Here is a 20,036-nt window from a genome sequence, read left to right on the forward strand (position 1 = left end):
TTTTTGTAAAGTATAATGTACCATTTCATAATAAACCTAAAGAAAAGAATTGCTACAGTATTTATAATTCCTAAAATAAGCTCTAAGGAAGACCTTTTTTAAGAGTCAAATTAAAAAGAAATAAAACTTCACTCAGCAAACTTTACCCTCTTTAATGCCACATTAACTTATAATCAGAGTTACTCTTTCTTTTCAAAGATGTCACTCAGTACCTAAAACATTACTTCTCAAAACCTGCAGAAAATGGCAATGACCAAGTGAGCATTAAAACCCAATGTGTCTCCTCGTCCTATAACGAAATCACCTTAGCCTGACAAAGACACAGAGGCATAAATACGCTGAAAGTCACAGCAAGATCCAGAGACAAGAAGCTCGCATGGAGAGTTGCACTTCATCCTGAAAACATGTCTTCTATGAGCTATATCAGGGAAGAACTGGCACCTGTGTGCAAAAGAGCAAATAACCTCTACAAGCTAATTATCAAGGCTACTGGAAAAATAAGTTGGATCAAAGATTCCAAACAACCGTAGCTTTTACTAAAGGGGGGATGAAAGAGTTTAAAATAATGTACTTTTCAGAAAGCAAGCCTTCTACAAAGAATAAAGGAGTCCATGGAGTTAGAATAGGGCATGGCTTGTGGTTGAAAGACATCCTTCGTGGACTTGAGCATCACGGCCAGGACTAAGGCTAACAACATGGACAGCGTGAAGAGGCCTCATTTGGAAGGCAGAAACATCAGCTTGAAATACATCAGGGAACCTTAAAGATGGCAAAACAATGGCCGAAAATGAGAAGACAATGGAGAAACCGTGTGGTCACTGGAAAGAAAGGCATGGAGAAGGCAAAAGCGGTGGCTGGATGGACGTGCTTCCTTGTGGTCTATCGCTGTGCTTTCCAGGGCAGGATCTGCTCTGGTAGGAAGGGCTGGAAGAAGGAAGCGTGTGGGGCAAAGGGAAGGGAGTACTGACTGAAGAAGCCACTGGGTCATATGTGAGGCTTTGGGAAGGATTTCTTCCACCTGGCCAGCGATTCTTCAGGCTATAAAGAAGAAATAACCCTCAGATTTTAAATGCTGTGATTGTGTTAACTCCCAGCTAAAATCCTGACTTTCAATTGGGTGCTCCAGAGAAGCACATTTCAATACGGAGGTCAAAATAATTTTTGAAATAAAAATTAGTGAAATCAGACCATTTGTCTGAATCTTAGAGAAAAAAAATGAATGGCAAATGTTCAGGGTAACATTTGTTTAGGAAACACAGTTTAATAATATAAATGATTGCCAAAATTGGGAGAAGGGTTATCCTAGGGCTTTGGACTTTCTCACTGTGTAACTGCCATGCCCCGGACATCCAAACTGATACAAAACTCCCTGAAAATGAGAGGGGGAGGAAGGGAGGGAGGGAGGGAGGGAGGGAGGGAGAGAGAGAGAGAGAGAGAGAGAGAGAGAGAGAGAGAGAAGGAAGGAAGAAGGAGGAGGAGGAGGAGAATAGAAAAGGTAGAAGAAAAGGAAGAAGAAGAAGAAGAAGAAGAAGAAGAAGAAGAAGAAGAAGAAGAAGAAGGAGGAGGAGGAGGAGGAGGAGGAGGAGGAGGAGGAGGAGGAGGAGGAGGAGGAGGAGGAGGAGAGGGGGAGGGGGAGGGGGAGAATAGAAAAGGAAGAAGAAAAGAAAACAAGAAGAAGGAGGAGGAGGAGGCAGAGGAGAGGGAGGGAGGGAGGGAGGGACTTGCAAATGAAGACCTAAAATGAAGAGAGAACTCATACACTATCATTCTGGGGATTGAAGATATGCTAAGAAGTGTTCTACCACTGAGCTACACCTCCAGTCCTGTCATAGAGGGTACATTGTCTTTGTACCCTTAGAGGAGAGAAGAGAAAGCAAAGAAGCCCTGGGACACTTAAAAAGTCTAGATTTAGCAGAGTATAGTGGCGCACACTAGTAATCCCAGCATTTGGGAGGCTGAGACAGGAGAATTGCAGGTTCACGGCCAGCCTCAACTACTTAATAAGACCCTTTGCAAATCAGTGAGACACTGTTTCAAAATAAATAAAAAATAGGACTGGGGATGTAGCTCAGAGGTAGGATGCCCCTGGGCTCCATCCCCAATCCTGCAAAAAAGAAAAAGTCCAGAAATAACCACTAATAAAATAAAGGCCACATCAAGGCAACATAGGGACTTCCAAGACAAAGGTTTGTTTTTATTTCAATTGATTTACTGCCCTCAGATGACATTATTTTCTTTTTTTATTTTCTTCTTTTTTTTTCAGTACTGGAGATGGAACCTGGGGGCATTCTACCTCCAAGCTACATCCCCAATCCTATTATTTATTCTTTACTTTGAAACAAGTTCTCACTGAGTTGCAAAGGGCCTCACTATTTTCACTAAGGTGATAACTATCCAATTCTGTATCACATATGGAATCATATGTACAAAAGAAGTTGTGTAGCATGCACAGAAGCGACAGGAACAATATTCATAATCAGTGCTTGATAGATATCATATAGCCACTTAGGTTTTTATTCATTTATTCAATATTTCTTGGCTGTCTGCATATTCAAGGCACTATTCTAGGCACTGAGAAATCATCACTAAAAAAAGACAAAGCCCTTGTGGAGCTCTGGTGAGAGGGATACACACGCATGCATACACATGCATGCACACACAACACACACACACACCCAGTAAGAGAGAAGTAAGATGGGGTAGTTAGGGAGGCTTCTCTGGGGAGGTGACATTCAAGCAGAGACCTAGAAATAATCAGGGAACAGGCACGTGAGTATCTAAGGAATAGCTGCAAAGAGAGTGAATATCAAGTACAAAGCCCCGAGTCGGGAACCACAGGAGGTAAGTGACACTGGGTCAGAGTGAGGAAGAACAGAAGTGTTGGGAAATAGGGTTGGAGAAGATGGTAAGAGTCCAAGTCATGTTCACTTGTGAGTGCTATGAAAAATATTTTGAATGGTATTCCACATGTGGTCAAAACCAACTGGAGAATCCCAAGAAAAACAGTCTGATTGTGGGTCTGGTTTTAAGTCTACACATTTAGACTTGTACTTGGGAGGCTGAGAATGGAGGATCATAAGTTCCAAATCAGCCTCTGCAACTTAGACAGCAAATTAGTGAGACTTCTCTTCAGAATAAAAAACAAAAAGGACTGGAGGTGTAGCTGAGAGGTAGAATGACCCTGGGTTCCATCCCAAATATCAAAATATAAATAAACTACCTAACTAAAAAAAAATAAATCCACACCTCTACAGCCACTTGGTTTTCAACAAAGGAGCCAAATACATACATTGAATAATGGGCAGCAGCCTCTTCAGTGCTGGGCAAACTGTAGAGCCATATGCAAAAGAAAGAAACTAGGTTTCATCAGCTCAAAATAGGTTAAAAACCTAAATTTGGATACCTGCAGCTACCAGGAGAAAACATAGGGAAAACACTTCAAGACATTGGTATAGGCAAGAATTTTTTTTGTAAGACCTCAAAAGTACAGGAAACCAAAGCAAAATGGACCAATGGAATTACAGCAAACGGAGAAACAAAATAAAGTCCCACAGTGAAGAAGTAAGTACAGAAGGGGAGGAATATTTGCAAAATACTCGTCTGACAAGGGACTGACATCATTAAGTCGTCACCAGCAGTTCTGAGGAGACTTGTCCGTGAGGAATGAACTAGGGAGTGAGGCGGTGATCGCAGCTCACGAGATGACATGTTAGGCCATTGCCCATTTCCCCAAAGAGAAGGTCACCAAATGGTAGGTTGGTCAACTCAACTACACAGTTTATAGAATCCGGATGAAATAGGCAAGTTTCCACTTCAACCAATGGTACTTTGTTGTATTCACATATATATTTAAATTATATCTACAGAATCGATTTAGAACTATTTCTTCCTTATCAGTCTCCCATTGCATGAAGTAATTAAACTCGTCACAAGCCTGTTTAGCATTGCGGTCTTTTATAGACACTTTCTAGGTCACATCACACAAATTTCTGGGAAGGTCTTTTTCCATCTATGCCTCTTTTTCAATCTATGTATAAGTCTGTCACTGAATCATTTATCCAGAGCCACAATATTCATGGGTATGGATTTAGATCTTAAAGTGGCACTTACCTTCAAATGTAGGGTCCTTGAAGGCAAGGATCTTGTATAAATTACCATATCTCCAGTGCCTACGCAGGGGTTGGAAACTGTGTGCCAAATTTGTAAATAAAGTTTTATTGGAACACAGCCAGGCCCATAAGTTTTTCTATATTCTACATCGCTGCTTTGTTTCTGTAATGGCACAGTCTATTGGCTGTGGATGGCTTGCAATAATTTACTATCTAGTTCCTTACCGAACAAGTGTGCTGACCCCTGCCATCAAGTATTGCCTAGCACATAGTAGGCGCTCAAAAAATGAATCATTGACCAAAGAGCTGCAGTACAACTCCCTATTTTCTGAAGGACATTTTAAAGAAAAGTAAATAACTCATGTGTTCTGCGGCAGTTGTTGAATCCGCCCTCAAGCGCCCTTCACACTGGCTCTTCTTGTGATTCTCTTCAAGCCTAGTGCTTTTAGAGACTCTAACATTAAGGGGCCATTTCATCAGGCAGCTCTCCTTCCCTCTGCACCGCAGATGGCTCAGAAGACATTGCTCCTGTCCTCCGTGCCTCCACTTTCCACAACTTGAAAACAGAGTGTGGAACCTGCAGGTCAAGTGTTTTCAGAGAAAAGCATGACAAGAGGTGTGCTTGGCTTTCATATCTGGACAAAGGGAAAGTGCAGACGTGGGGAGCCCGTGGACAGGCGAGGGGTTAGAGGGCAGAGGGGTCCCAGGCAGAGGACACCTGCAGATAGGAAAATTCTTCCCCAGGTCTCCAAGTGAGCACGCTGTGAGAGGCTGAGGAAGCCATGCTCAATTCCACTCACCCGCTCCAGACCAAATGCTCTGACCTTGATAGAGTGGGCAGGCTCTTTCAGAAAAGGACTCCACCAGCGCCCCTGGGGAGGCACTTTGTCAAGGGTTACAGGTGGCTTAGCCCTGCTAAGGGTCTGTCAACAGCAGCGCTGCTGGATATAAAAGCACCTGAAAGAACTCCACGCTAGGAAACTGACAGGCTCTGATTGTTTTATTTCTTCTTGTAGAGCGAAGTGGAAATTGCTTCCCTCTGTGGAGAGGGAATCTGGTCATAAGAGGCAGAGCCTGTATTTTTTGGCATTGCAGAGGTGTATGAATGCTCGCTCTCTCTCTCTCTCTCTCTCTCTCTCTCTCTTTCTTATTCTGCTTTTCTTTCTCTTCTTCTTCCTCCCTTCTCCTCCTCCTCCTTTTTCTTCTTTCTCTCTGTTTCTCTGTCTCTCTCTCTTTCTTTCTTCTGTTTTTCTCTTTTCTTTTTCTTCTTCCTTCTCCCTTCTCTTCCTCCTCCTTCTTCCTTTTCTCTGCTTTTCTTTCTTTCTGTCTCTCTCTGTCCCTCCTCCCCCACCCCCACCAAGCAGAGAGGATTCCTTTGCAGTAATAGGAGCAAAATGACAGACAACTCAGGCATCCTTCTCTAGCCTGCAGTACCCTCGGGGGCGGCAAGGGGGAGCTCTGAGGGCTTTAGCAGCTGAGCCTGAAGATCTGGGGACATGGCCAGGCCAGGAACAGTCTGACTCCAGACAGACAGCAGGAGGGGCAAAGTTCTAGAAGCCTTCTCTGAAAGCCATGGCTGGGATGTGAGCCTCGCTCTCCTCGTTAAACACTCTGGCATGGCGGTGCTCAGAGAATGAACTCATAATAAATAGGAGAGCAGCTATGGCAAAGGAGGTCAGCGTCCGTGCCCACTCTGTTCTGGATTTGTTTCTTCCCCCGAGGTTCATGTGCTGGAGGCCTGGTCCTCTGTGTGAGCGAGTGGGGAGGCAGTGAAACCTTTAGAGGTGGAGCCTGGTCGGAGGCAGTTGTCACCAGGGCGATCATCCCCGAAGGGAGTCAGCAGTTCTCACTGGACCCCAGTTAGTTCACATGAAGAGTGGGTCAGGGTAAAAGAGCCAGAGCTCACTCTGGCTTCCCGCCTGGCCATGCGATTTCTCCCTGGGACATGCGCTTCTGCCCTGACGGGACCGGCTGTGGTGAGAAGTAGCGAGGGGGCTCTCAGCAGATCTGAGCGATGTCAGCACCGGGCTCCTGGACCTTCAGGACCAGGAGCTTGATAAGCCAGTTTTCTTGGCAAACTGCCAAGACTCAGGTATTTTTGTTATAACATCAGAAAACAGTCAGACACAGACTCACTGCTTTAGCCCAAAGAAAAGACAAAGGCAGTGTCATTTGAAAAGTACAAGGGGTGCTAAGGGGTACGTGAGGAAGTGAGCCTGGGCAGAAATGGACTCAGGAAAGGGTCTGCTGCTAAGCCAACTACACTGTGGACTTGGTCTATTTGACCTCCCATCCTCCTCCAAAAGATGGCTACCTGTAAGCCACCTCAAACCGGATGGTATTTTTCAAGTCTCCAGGGAGAAATTTTTGCACAACCTAAGTAAGCTAGGTTCCAGGCAGCTACAACCCCCGATGCCAGAAAGTTCTTTCTTAGTCCCTAGAACTCTTCCTAGATATGGAGGAGAAAATGTACTTAAATCACCCATTATCTCACTAAATTTACCTTTAATGCTTTTAACTCTATTATAAATGGAGCTGCCAACTGCCCAGCACGAGGAAATCATCATCTTCGTTTTTTCCCATTTAGTGTGAGTCAGAGGAAAATGTGAGATGAGACAAAGCTATCAGCACCATATTTAATATAAAATAAAATCATTACACAGCCAGGAAAAGCATTTGATTTAAAAAAAAAAAAAAGAGTTTCCCTCCAGTTTCCTCTCTTCTCCTGGTCTTTTGAGGCTCAAGGACGATATCAGGAACACTTCCTCAAGTCTCTGGCTTTTGAGTCAACAAGAGGAAATCCACCTGGATTCTTTCCTTCCTTCCTTTGTAAAAATGATAGTCCCCTTCCTCTAAGATTGAAGAACACCTCCTGATGCTTGTTAATGGCCCACGATTACCTTCCAGGGAAGTGGGGAACACCGTACCTCACTAATATTGGGTTGACATTGTATCTTAAATATTTAAGCCCCACTCTTCAAATACTTAAATTTCATATTTTTCTTATAAATCACTGGAAATGTTATAACAAACAATGAACAAATCTGTTTCCACTGCAGAGAAAATAAGACTTGAAATCAGGCCAACCTAGACTTTGAGAAAAGACCCTCCCCTATTTTAACCCGTTCTTCCATTATTACTATGTGGTTTGGGCCAGTCACTTAGTGTAGCTTAGACTTAGTTTTCTTTCTTCTTCTTTTTTTTATTTATTTTTATTTTTTATTTTTATTTTTTTACTTTTTTGCTGTCTTGGGGATGGAACCCAGGGGCATTCTACCTCCAAGCTATACCTCCAGCCCTATTTTTTAGTGATTTTGAAACAGGGTCTCACTGAGTTGCAAAGGGCCTCACTAAGGAGCTGAGGCTGACCGCGAACCTCCATCCTCCTGTCTCAGCCTCCCAAGTGCTGGGATTACAAGCATGCACCACCACCACGCCCAACTAGACTTAGTTTTCTCATCTGTAGAATGGAGTCATACTACCTATGTGGAGTTGTGATGAGGATCAGATAAGGCGATATGTAAAGAAAGTGAAACATCCACTGGTAACGAAAACTCAGTAAATGGTAGCCGTTACTCTTTTTAGTCTTAACTGGGCTTTTTTCTCGCTGTACGTGATTATTTTCAAATAAATTTTGGGTCGATTTCAATGTGGATGAGATATTTCTTTTCCCTCTTGTGTGAAAAAGTATCTCATTTTCTGTGATGCAATCTGTTATTAGGGTATTAAACTCTTGTGTTGCTGATGGCGCCTTAACTTCTGGCTACAGCCAGGGTCTTATCTGACAATGTGTGAGCTTCAGGCACCACTTCAGCATCCCAGAGCGGCTGTTCATCACCCCAGAATCCCAGTCAAAGTCCTCTATCACAGGAAACACTGTTTCAATGCCCTTCCTGTGATCAGCCTGCCATTACCTGTTATGGATGACACTCTGAAAGGCTTAAACTTATACTTATCAAGGATCCCTTGTTTAGTAAATTACACCCAGAAACAGTAAACCCATGGAATCCCTAGTGCTACTACTGTCCCAAAGCCAAGGTCCACCAAGTGCCCCCATCCACATCCAGGCAGGGCCCTAACACTACTATGTTGTTTTAAAATTATTATAATTATTATTAATATCATCATCATCATCATCATCATTAACATTATTTTGGTGGTTCTGGGGACTGAATCCAGGGACATTCTACCTCCAAGGTATACTCACAGCCCTTTTTTTTAAACAGGGTCCACTAAGTTTTTAGTGTCTTTCTAAGTTGCTGAGCCTGTCCTTGAACCTGTAATCCTTCTGTCTCAGCTTGCCAAATACTGGGATTACAGGCATGTGTCACTAGGGTTTTAAAAGTTGTTCCTCCACTCTCACTCAAATTTCACTTGTTTACCAGATACTTTTATAGTCAGCTCAACCCTCCCTCTATATTTCTTCTCTAATTCTTTAAATCAGAACCCGTCTCTCTTAGATTTCAAGGTGCTTAAGCACAGACAGAGTACCTTGCTCTATGTCTAATATCTAGTATCTTGAAATAACTTATTTCTATCCCAGCCCCACATACATATCCACATGTGCCACTGGCAAACAGCTTTGATACATTATAGGTTCTAGAAAGAAATGTTCGCACATTTTTTTTAAGTTAAATGATCTCTTGAGCCAGGCATGGTGGCGCACACTTGTAATCCCAGCATTGGGGAGGCTGAGACAGGAGGATCACAGTTTGAGGACAGCCTCAGCTACTTAGTGAGGCCCTTTACCATCCAGAAAGACCCTGTTTCAAAATAAATAAAAAATAGGGCTAGGGGTATAGCTCCAAGGTATAATGCCCCTGAGTTCCATCTCCAGTACCTCAAAAAAAAAAATGATCTTCTCTTTATTTTCAGAGAATAATGAGTTATTTCGTGCTGAATCACTTGCTCCCTTGAAGCCCCAAAACATCAAAAGTAACCCAGAAAAAAAATCTTTGAAACATGTTTTCTCAGAACCAGGGGCAACCGTGCCTTTAACAAAGCCCAAGGTCGTCTCCAGAGAGTCAAGCAAACAGCCCCAGACAATTCCACTGACTTCCAGAAAATTCCATAGAGTCACAGAGTTTTGAGAAACACAGACCTCATGGACCATGTTACCCAACACTTTAAACCCACAGGCAAGAAAGCAGGACAGGAGAAGGGAGAGTGACCTGCTTAAGCTGTTTCCTTCCAAGAGGAGCTGGGCATCCCCGGCATCTTCCTAGTTCTTCATTCCCACTGGGACTTTCAGAGAGAGACCTACCAGCAAACTACTCTGGTGGGTGATAGCAGACAGTGGCCTCGTCACCTCCCTTCCCCACAGGCAAGCCTCTCCAACCCTTCATTTACCATTCCAGAACTTTAAGTGAAGCTCAAATGACAGAAGGCCATGCTTCCTGCTCATCCTCCACGCACGCTGTCCCACGTGCTATCCCAGCCCAGCTCCCAAAATAGCGCGGTGTGCGCTGGCAGAGGTCCAGGAACTAATAAGGACATGGATGGCAGTATCGTGCCTCACGGCCCATTTTAACTGAGCTAATTTAGAATTTACCTGACCAAGAGTACCATAAAAGGTACTTCTAAAGTTGAGATTGTTAATTATCACAGGATGACTCACCCAGGCTTGGCAGCAGCCCAGGGGAAGCAGGAGGGGAAAGGCGGGTTTCCAGAAATAATCCTTTCCTCCTTACCAAATAGGAATTAGATGTGGGAAAGGGCAAAGGCAGTGGACACGAGACTCGCCCACAGGAACTAAGTCGAGTTATAATTAGTGTGCATGAGTGCAGGTGTTAGCTTTCACCCTCTGCGGGCAGAGGAGACTGCGGTAAGCTTGGAATCCTGTGTGTCTCTTAGAGAAGGGCACTGAGGTCCTTAGGGTGTTGGAGGAGGAGCTAGAAACAAGATGGCTTCGAGGCAAGAAAGTCTCTGCGGTGAGGAGAGGTGCCCAACGCAATGGCCCCCGAAGGCAGCACTGTTTACTGACAGCCGCTCCCCCAGCTATTACAGCGCTGCCTGAGAGTGTCCTAATTAGTGAGGGTTGTCAGCACGCCCATTATAATCCCCAGTTGAGTGAGCTAAGTGTTTCTCTCAGCCACTTCAAGTCACAGCCTCTGAAGCATGGCCCTGAGTGACTGCTCTCAGATGGTTTTCACTGTGACTAATTCTCACCATATCTCCCTTCTATGTCCATCTCAGATGTAGATGTAAGTAGAGCCATCTCATACCTCAAGTGGAAGATGAGTCCCCACACTCTTTTAATACTGAGATGTTTATCATTTTACCAAAAAAAAAAAATGTTCTCCCCAAGCACTCTCTTTCCAAACATTTCTAAGATCTGAGCGTTGAGTCAGACTCGGAGCATTTTCTTCACTATCTGGTTTGCCATTTCCTCATCTGCTGGTTCCATGCGCTGGGTCTTGATCTCACTGTAGTGGTTCTGAGTAAGCAGCAATTTGTTCCCACGTTTTTGAAATCTTGGACATAGCCTTGGGTCTTAATCAGGGGAAAACTGTTCTAAGAACTTATCCTGAGCATGCGTTCCTAATACTTGTCTATTCATAAACTCCTTTTGGACATGAACAACGTTAGAAATTTAATCTTCTTCTTATGCCATAAACCTTTGCCTGACATCATTTGCCTCAATGTGTAGAATAGCCTTATTAAAAGTAATGGGTGGGAGCCAGGTATGGTGGCACATACCTGTAATCCCAGTACTTGGGAGGCTAAAACAGAAGGATCTCAGGTTCTAGACCAGCCTCAGTAATTTAGTAAGACTCTTAGCAACCTAGCAATACCCTGTTTCAAAATAAAAAATAAAAATTGGCAGAGGGTGCACCTTGGAGGAAGAACACCCCTGGGTTCAATCCCAAGTACCAGTACCACCAAAAAAAAAAAAAATATATATATATATATATATATATATATATATATATATATATATATATAAAACGAGTGAGGTTGATGAAGGGGCTAAAGTGTGAAGGAAGAGGAGGGTAGGGGAAGAAATGAGGAGTGAAACTGATCAAATTATGTTTTATGTCTATGCAAATATGTCCCAATGAAACTCACCACTCTGTATAATTGATGCACACTAATAAAAAAAAGTGATGGGTTCCAGCCAGGCATGATGGAGAATGTCTGAAATCCCAATGACACAGGAGGCTGAGATGGGAGGATCACAAGTTCAAGGACAGCCTGGGCAACTTAGTAGATAGAGCTCCCTGGGGTTCAATCCTTAGCATTGAAAAAATAACAAAATAATAATAATTTAATAATAATAAATAATAATAAATAGGTTCCTACACTGTGAGTCAGGAGAACATTGTGAGAAACAGCAATGAAACCAGAGTTGGATGCCATCTGCATGGGTCTATGGAGCAAGCCTCCTGCAATACTAAGCTGCAGGTGTACAGACTCAGATGAGGATGGTTGCGGTCCTCAGATAGCTAGGCACTAGCATTGGCTGTCGAGACGCCTCCTGGTTACACCTGGATGCTTTCATGTTGCACCCGAGTGTTACACTTAGTCCTGGACATTGCACATTATACCCAGAAGCAGTCCTGAAGTTCACACTTCAGGGGCCAAGCCCTTCTGTAGCATTGGTAGAGCTATTTTATATGTGCTCCATGCAATGAACCTATATGACCTAGAGGACGCACCACCTTCTCCACAATCACAATAGGCAGGAGAACCCGGGGAGAGCGGACAAGGTGGTGATGGGGGACTCTTATTTTCTTGACGTACCAGACAATATCCAAGGTAAGTATATCAAATGCCAGACTGCCCTTAGGCAGTGTGGAGCTGGCTTGTTTAAATCTGACATCAAAACTAGTCCTTTTGTGAAATGAGAAAAGCCCAAAAGATACTAAGAAAACAGAGTCCACATTGAACCCTTTTTGAGATCCATATAAAATAAATATTAAAAATGATTGATATGCCAGATATGGTAGCACTCGCCTGTAATCTCAGTACTTGGGAGGCTAAGACAGGGATCACAAGTTCAAGGCCAGCCTCAGCAATTTAGCAAGACTCTCAGCAACCTAATGAGACCATGTTTCAAAATAAAAGATAAAAAGCCAGGCATGGTGGTGCACACTTGTAAACTTAGCATTTGAAAGGCTGAGACAGGAGGATTGTGGTTCACAGAAGCCTCAGTACTTAGTGAGGTCTTTTGCAACTCAGTGAGACCCTGTTTCAAAATAAAAAATAAAAAGTAGGGCTGGGGGTGTAGCTCAGAGATAGAATGCCTCAGGGTTCCATCCCCAGTACCACAAAAATAAATAAATAAATAAATAAATAAATAATTAATTAAAAGGGCTGGGTTGTAGCTTATAGGTAGAATGATCCTGGTCTCAACCCCTAGTACATAATTGATGATAATAATAATAATAATAATAATAATAATAATAATAATAAATCAATGTAAAATTGCCAATCAAACAATATAAGACCATTAACAACAGTGGAATCCACTCATTTCAATTCATAGAGCCATTATTGAACACTGCAAAAAACTTAAGGTCAGTTTTTAAATTTTGTATTATGGAAGTTTTCAAACATATACAAAAGCAGAAAGAATAGGTTGATGGACTCCATGTATTCATTACCCAGCTTCAAAACTATCAACTATCAACTCCTAGAAATCTCTTTTTAATCTACACCTACTACTATCACCTCTTCCACCCATCCACCCCCAGATTATGTAAGCTAAATTCAGACTACTTCAAGACACTGAAGCTGGCATTTCTCCTGCCTTGCAGAGCCCATTCTGAGATATCTGCCATTTCCAGGTAGTGCCCTGGGTCGCTCCCCCACAATCCATGAGCTCATCACTGACCACGGCCACCAGAGATGACCTCTCATGATTGTCTTCAAACACATCTAAGCCCCATCGGAGGCGCAGCAAGAAGTGATCAGATGTTCCACATAAGGGACATTACTAAGCACTTATAGCAGCTAAGGGGCAGCACTACCCATGACCTGTGGCTAATGAATGGCCCAATAAGCCAGCCTGGAGCAGCAGCTGCCAGCCCCTCAACAGCAGCACCAAGGACTCTGTTGCCAAAGAACTAAAAAAGAGAAAGTGCCAGGTGTAGTGGTGCATGCTTGCCATCCCAGGATTTGGAAAACTGAATCAGAAGGATAGCAGTTTTCTTCTGAGGACAACCTCAGCTACTTAGCAAGGCCCTCTGCAACTCAGGGATACCCTGTTTCAAAATAAAGACTAAAAAAGTGGACTGGAGGTGTAGCTCAGAGGTAGAATGTCCCTGGGTTCCATCCCCAGTGCCACAAATGAAAGAGGGGGGAGGGGGAGGGAGAGGGAGTGGGAGAGGGAGGGAGGGAGGGAGGGAGGGAGGAAGAGAGAGAGAGAGAGAGAGAGAGAGAGAGAGAGAGAGAGAGAGAGAGAGAGAAAGGGAGAGAGAGAATCATCTTTGATGATAAAGAGTTCAGCCTCCTAAAAAATAAGTTCACATAGTTTGTAAACAAGTATAACCTGTATTCTACAGAAATGCATGTGTAATTCAATATTTTTGCAATGAACCTTCCTCCCCCAACAAAAAAGGCTTCATCATATGGTACCAAAAGCTAGAGACGCCCACATCCTCTACTGTTGTTTATACATTTGGGGCTATACTTCCTGGAATCACATCAAGAAAGCATATAAGCCTGGCATGGTGCCACACTCTCGTAATCCCAGCAATCCGGAGCAATCCTCCTGGTTCACGGACAGCCTCAGCTACTTAGTGAGGCCCTCCACAACTTAGTGAGAGACCCTGTTTCAAAATAAAGAATAAAAAATAGGGCAGGGGTATAGCTCGGAGGTCAAATGCCTCTGGGTTCCATCCCCAGACCCACACACAAAAAAAAAAAAAAAATCCAGCCAGGAGTGAACAAATATACATTTGTAAATGACAGTCAAAGAAATACATATCAGAGAATGGGCCTCCACAAAACAGCTTCCTTGGAGAAGGGGAAAGCAGCTAAGATAGTGGTTAGTAGGGAAGAGAAAGGACACCTTTTTTGTTTTGTTTTGTTTTGATTTGATTTTACAGTACTGGGGATGGAACTCAGGGGCTTTCAACCTCCAAGCTACACCCCCAGCCCAATTTTTTATTTTTATTTTGAAACAGCATCTCACTGAGTTGCAAAGGGCCTCACTAAGTAGCTGAGGCTGTCCTTGAGCCATGATCCTGCTGTCTCAGCCTCTCAAATGCTGGGATTACAAGTGTGCAGCACCCAGCTAGAAAGGAGAACTTCTTAATCAGCCTTTGTTGATCATGACCTCAAACACAGGGAGAACAGCAACAGTGAGAACCAGGCCTTGTCAGAGAGAAAGTCAGAGCTGGAGAAGCCCGTAGGGTTAAAACCCTTTTTACTGTGTCTTCAGGCAGTGCAATCTCTACACCAATAACCAAAGTCATTTGAGGCTGGCCTGTTGCTGACAAAGGTAGATGAACAGATATGTAAAGACGAGGTGTCATGAACCACAGTTGATGAATTTCCTGCAGAAGCCCCCGGTGCTCACATCAGAGGTGTCTAGAGGTGACAGAGCTATGTCACACCGATCCTGGCAGTTTAATTTGGTGTCGGCTATTAGGGTTGACTCAGTGCTATTACCATTCTGGGATTCTGCTGCGACAGCCTCAGAGGTTGCTAAATTTCTTTTTTGACTGAAGGAGAGGTTCCCTGGTTTGTGCGCTAATCCGTTGCTAAACAATGGAAATCCCAGAGGAAAGTAGGGAGGGAATGGAGAGTAAAAATAACAACACATGGGACTCCTCTAAAATTTCCCTTGCATTATTTTAGGTAGGAATTTTATGGCTTTGTTTGGTGGGGAAAAAATATCTGCAGGTCCGGGGCCTCTTACGGCTTGTCTGAATTAGAAGCATTCTCTTTATGCTAGCCCTGGTGAATCCAGTACAACTCAGGAAGGAAGAAGACCTTGTGGGTTATTGCTCTGACCTGTGTGCATCACCCAGTGAGTTCAATTCCCTCCTTCTGACCCCATGTTTACAGGAGAGGCAGGCTTTGAATGTAAACCCCAGGATGTTTCGACCTTCCTTAGGTTTCTTGGACTCTCTATCCCTTCCCTAACCTGCCTCATCACAAACAGGGTGGAAAGCCATGGGGTGCATACCAGAGAGGCCCCTGCAGGTGCTGCCGAAAGGAAACTGGCACTGGCTCAAGGGTATCAGGTGAAGGGCTAATCTGCCCTCATTCCCCACAGCCACATCCTCGAGGGGTGATGTGGTCTACACATGAATGCCATAGGAAGCCAATAAAGATGAGCAGTGAGGAGGGGACTGGGCATGTAGCTCAGTGATAGAGCATTTGCTAGCATGAGCAAGACCCAGGTTCACTCTCCAACACTACAAAAAGCTAAACAAGCTTTTCAGTTTCTTAGGAAAGCAAACTTCCAAAACTATGAGAGTGGGGAGAGGTAAGGGGAAACATGGAGTTACCGTAATTGATAGCAAAAGCAGAAAAAGTTTAGACTATTTGTTCATCAGAGCAATTAAGATAAGAGTAAAACAAAGAGGATATACTGTAAGAGTTATATAGTGTAGAAAGGAGAAAATGGCAACTGTGGAACACAGCACATCTCAGTAGCTGTAACAAACAATTATACCGAGAAGGTATAACAAACAAAAAAGTACCGAGAAGGCAGCTGCTTGATAAGAAAAACAGAACAAGATACTTAAGAACGAAAACACAAAAAAGGCAGAATAAAATCCATTCGCAGAAGGGGACATAGTTAGCAAAGAGCCCGAGAGCAAAACTGACCTGGTGTGGTGGCCAGCACCATCTCTGTCTGCCAGCCTGAGCTGCGACTGCCAGCTCCACAGCCCCAAGAAAGTTAGCAAGTAAACCAAGGACTTGAAGTGCAGAAAGCAGCGGCAAAGCTCCAACATCTTAAGTGACCAGCACCATGCTTCAGGAATGCTTCAGGAGGAAAAAATAACAGCCTGTGAGCTCACCAGAAGTTGACACCTACAGCAACACACTGCCCAGACCCTGAGACTCGACCCACAGGACAGCAAAGTAACCATGCTCATCAGCAGACGACTGCCCATGGCAGCTGCAGGCAGGCTAAAATCTGGCAGTCCACCCTGAGGTGGTCGGGTTATAACCTACAAAGACACAGGAAAGGCCCATAGTGTCCAGGGCACAGTGCCTGCACTAGGTCACAAGGGGTCACTCTGATATTTCACTGGACTCCCTCTGCCAGTGTGGGTCAGGAGGCACAGGCCCAGGGCCAGAAGGTGCAGAGGAGCCCTGCGCTTACACGAAACCTACTTACAATGACACCCGCAGCCCTGACACCTGAGCACAAAGTGGTGAGAGGCAAGAGAGGGGCATAGACACTCAAAAAGTGGCTGGAAAAACTGACAACAGGTTACAGAGCAAAGGAGAGCTATTGGAATGCGCTCCAGAACCTGCCACGGTGAACAGACAGTAAACAGGACCTACAGATGTAAATTGGCAGTATTTTTTTTCTCATTGTCATTCTTTTGATTGGTTTTGTCTTTGAGTTGCTTGTTTTGTTATTTTATGCATGTTTGTTTCATCCCCCATTCCTCTTATAGGCTTCCTCACTCTATTCTATCTATTCTCTTCTCCCAAAACTTTTCTTTTTATCTACTTGCGTTTTTTAGGTGTGTGTGTGTGTGTGTGTGTGTGTGTGTGTGTGTGTGTGTGGTACTGGAGATGGAAGCCAGGGGCATTCTAGCTCTAAGCAACACCCCCACCTGTATTTTTTATTCTTTATTTTGAAACAGGGTTTCACTGACTTGCAAAGGGATCTCCTTGTATTATATTCAAGCTATTTCATATCTCAATACTTAGTCTATACTAACTACAGGAATCCTACTATATATTCACTATATCTCATCTCAACCAGACACTACCTTATTATTCTTAAACTTGTAATTAACTTGATCATTTCCTCTACTTTACCCTATTCCTGTACCCATACCCAAGCTCCTCCCCCTCACCTAACCCTCAACATTGAAAACAACACTACTTAAACCTGTGAATAAACTTACTGTCACCTCTAAATCCCTACAGCTAAAATTGGATCCGAGAGGTGATCTACAGGAAAAGACAGTAAGACAATAAAGATAAACTAACCACAGTCAATAGAAGGAAATACTCAACAGACCACACATTAAGGTTTAAAAAACACATAGGTCACAAACTGTTCTGCAAACACCACTGAGCTGACTCTTTATAAAGGCAGTGACAGACATAATATCTGACCTTAACACCTGAAACCTATCAATGCCACCATAGCAGCAAGAATAAGAAACCCCAGAGCAACTCAGTATTGATCATCTACAGGTATAACAACAGTGGGGTGGTAGTTGACACAGTCTTCAGTATTAATATCAAATATCAAAGGGTGAGTGACAGCTTAGACCATCTCGCCCAACAGCGATCTGCAACAGCACCTATCAACAATGACTCACAAAGAGAAAGAAGATGCCAAGACATTGGAAACACAAACCTGAGAATTCTGAAAATATGAGAACAAGGAACAGTGAGGGAATAAGGGAAATCACAAATACTGACCTACAAAAAAATCCAAAAAGGAGAATTCTAAATTCTGATCTTCAATATGATGAAAGGACTCATAGTAAATGTAGAGAAAATGAAAGGAAATTGAGGAAATTGACATTAAGAAAGAGTCAGATAGAGACCCCGGATGAAATGAAAATAAATGAAATAAATACAGCAATAAAAATTTCTAGAAGATTAGGTGAAATGGAAAACAGAATATCACTGTTTAGAAAGCAGTTCATTCAAAACTGAAAGCAGAGTCAACAGTGTATAGAAGACATTACAACAACAGAACCTAAAATTCTAACAACTATGGGACAATATGAAACATCCTAATTTATCGATAAAAGGCATTGAAGAAGGGATAGAGGCACAGACCAAGGATATCCATAATCTCCTCAAAAAATAATTTCAGAGAATTTTCCAAATATTGAAAAAGACTTGGACATCCACATACAAGAGACACATAGAACACTGTTAAGAGAATATCAGAGAAGGACCTCCCACACCATGTAATAAAATGATCGACATAGATTGTAAGAAAGAATCTTTTCTCTGTGTGTGGTACTGGGCATATAAACCATGGATATTCTATCTCCAAGCCACACCCCCATCCCTATTTTGTATTCTATATTTTGAAACAGGGTCTCACTAGGCAGCTTAGGCTGACCAAGAACCATGATCCTCCTGTCTCAGCCTCCCAAATTCTGGGATTACCAAGTGTGCACCACCATGCCCGGCTCTAAGGAAAGAATCTTCAAAACAGTGAGAACAAAAGAAGAGGTGACATTCAGGGTCAAAACCATAAAAAAAAAAATCACACCAGACTTTACAACCCAAGTCATGAATGCCAGGAGAGACTGGTAATATGTAATCCAGACCCTGGAAAAAAAAAACTTCCAACAAAAACTGCTATATCCAGCTAAGTTATTTTTCAAAATTGATGGAGAAATAAATGTGCTTTGAGATAAGCAGAATCTCAAAAATAATCATGAATACTAAGCCAGAACTAGAGAAAATACTTAATGAAATAAATCACACAGAAAAAAAAAGCAAATTTCAGAATGAGAGAAGAGATGAATTTGATTAGCAAGGTAACCAAGCAAAAAAGAAATAACATTTTGTCAAACAGAACATAGAATACAAAGTGACAGAAAACAAAAATTATATCTTAATAATAATACTGAAGTCAAAGGACTTAACTCATCAATTAAGAGACATAGACTGGCAATGTGGATTTAAAAACATAATCTAAATATATGCTGCCTGAAAGAAACTCACCTTGCTGCCAAAGCTACTCATAGGCTAAAAGTGAAAGGATGAAAAAAGATACATCATGTTAATGAAGACCAAAAACAAGCAGGAATAGCAACACTGATATCTAATAAAACAGACTTTAAGATAAAACACATGAGAAGGGACAATGCAGGGCACTTCCCATTATTAAAGGAAACAATCCAGCAAGAAGATATAATGATTAACAGGCGCCTGGTCCAGTCTAGGGGCGTCCGAGTGGCCGCGGCTAGAGAGGAGTGGCCGGCACGACTCGAGTTTGGATTCATCATGGATAATCTGTCACTGGAAGAAATTCAGCTGAGGGCAAACCAGGTTACTGATGGGTCTCTAGAAAGTACAAGAAGAATCCTGGGTTTAGCCATCGAGTTTCAGGATGCAGGAATCAAGACCCTCACTGCTGGATGAACAAGGGGAACAACTAAACCGAATAGAAGGCATGGACCAAACAAAGACATGAGAGAGGTAGAGTAGACTTTAACAGAGCTCAACAAGTGCTGCGACCTTTGTGTCTGCCCATGTAATAGGATGAAAACCTTCGAGTCTGGGAAGACCTGTAAGACTACCTGGGGAGGTAGAGACAGCTCACCTAGCAATGTAGTGTCTTAGCAACCAGGCTGGGTAACAAATGGTCAGCCTCAGCAACCAGCCACAGGAGCAGCCAGTGGTGGATACATTAAACGTACAACTAACGATGCCAGAGAAGATCAGATGGAAGAGAATTTATCATTAATCTTTGAAGAAAACTATGTAAATATATATTTGTAACATGAGGGTTTCTATCTAAAGCAAGGCTTAAAATTTTTGGAAAAGTTTGACCAGCCAGGCTTGGTGGTGCACACCTGTAATCCCAGTACTTGGAAGGCTGATACATGGGGATCACAACATGGAGGACAGTCTCAACAACTTAATGAGGCCTTCCGCAAGTTAGTGAGACCCGGTTTCAAAATAAAATAATAAAATCAGGCTGGGGATGTAGCTCAGAGGTAGAATGCCCCTGGGTTTCATCCCCAGCAAGAAAAGGAAAAAAAAAAAGAAAAAAATATATATATATATATATTTTTTTTACAGGTC

The sequence above is a fragment of the Muscardinus avellanarius genome (genome assembly GCF_963383645.1).
Source record: "Muscardinus avellanarius genome assembly, chromosome: 12".
Lineage (NCBI taxonomy): Eukaryota > Metazoa > Chordata > Mammalia > Rodentia > Gliridae > Muscardinus > Muscardinus avellanarius.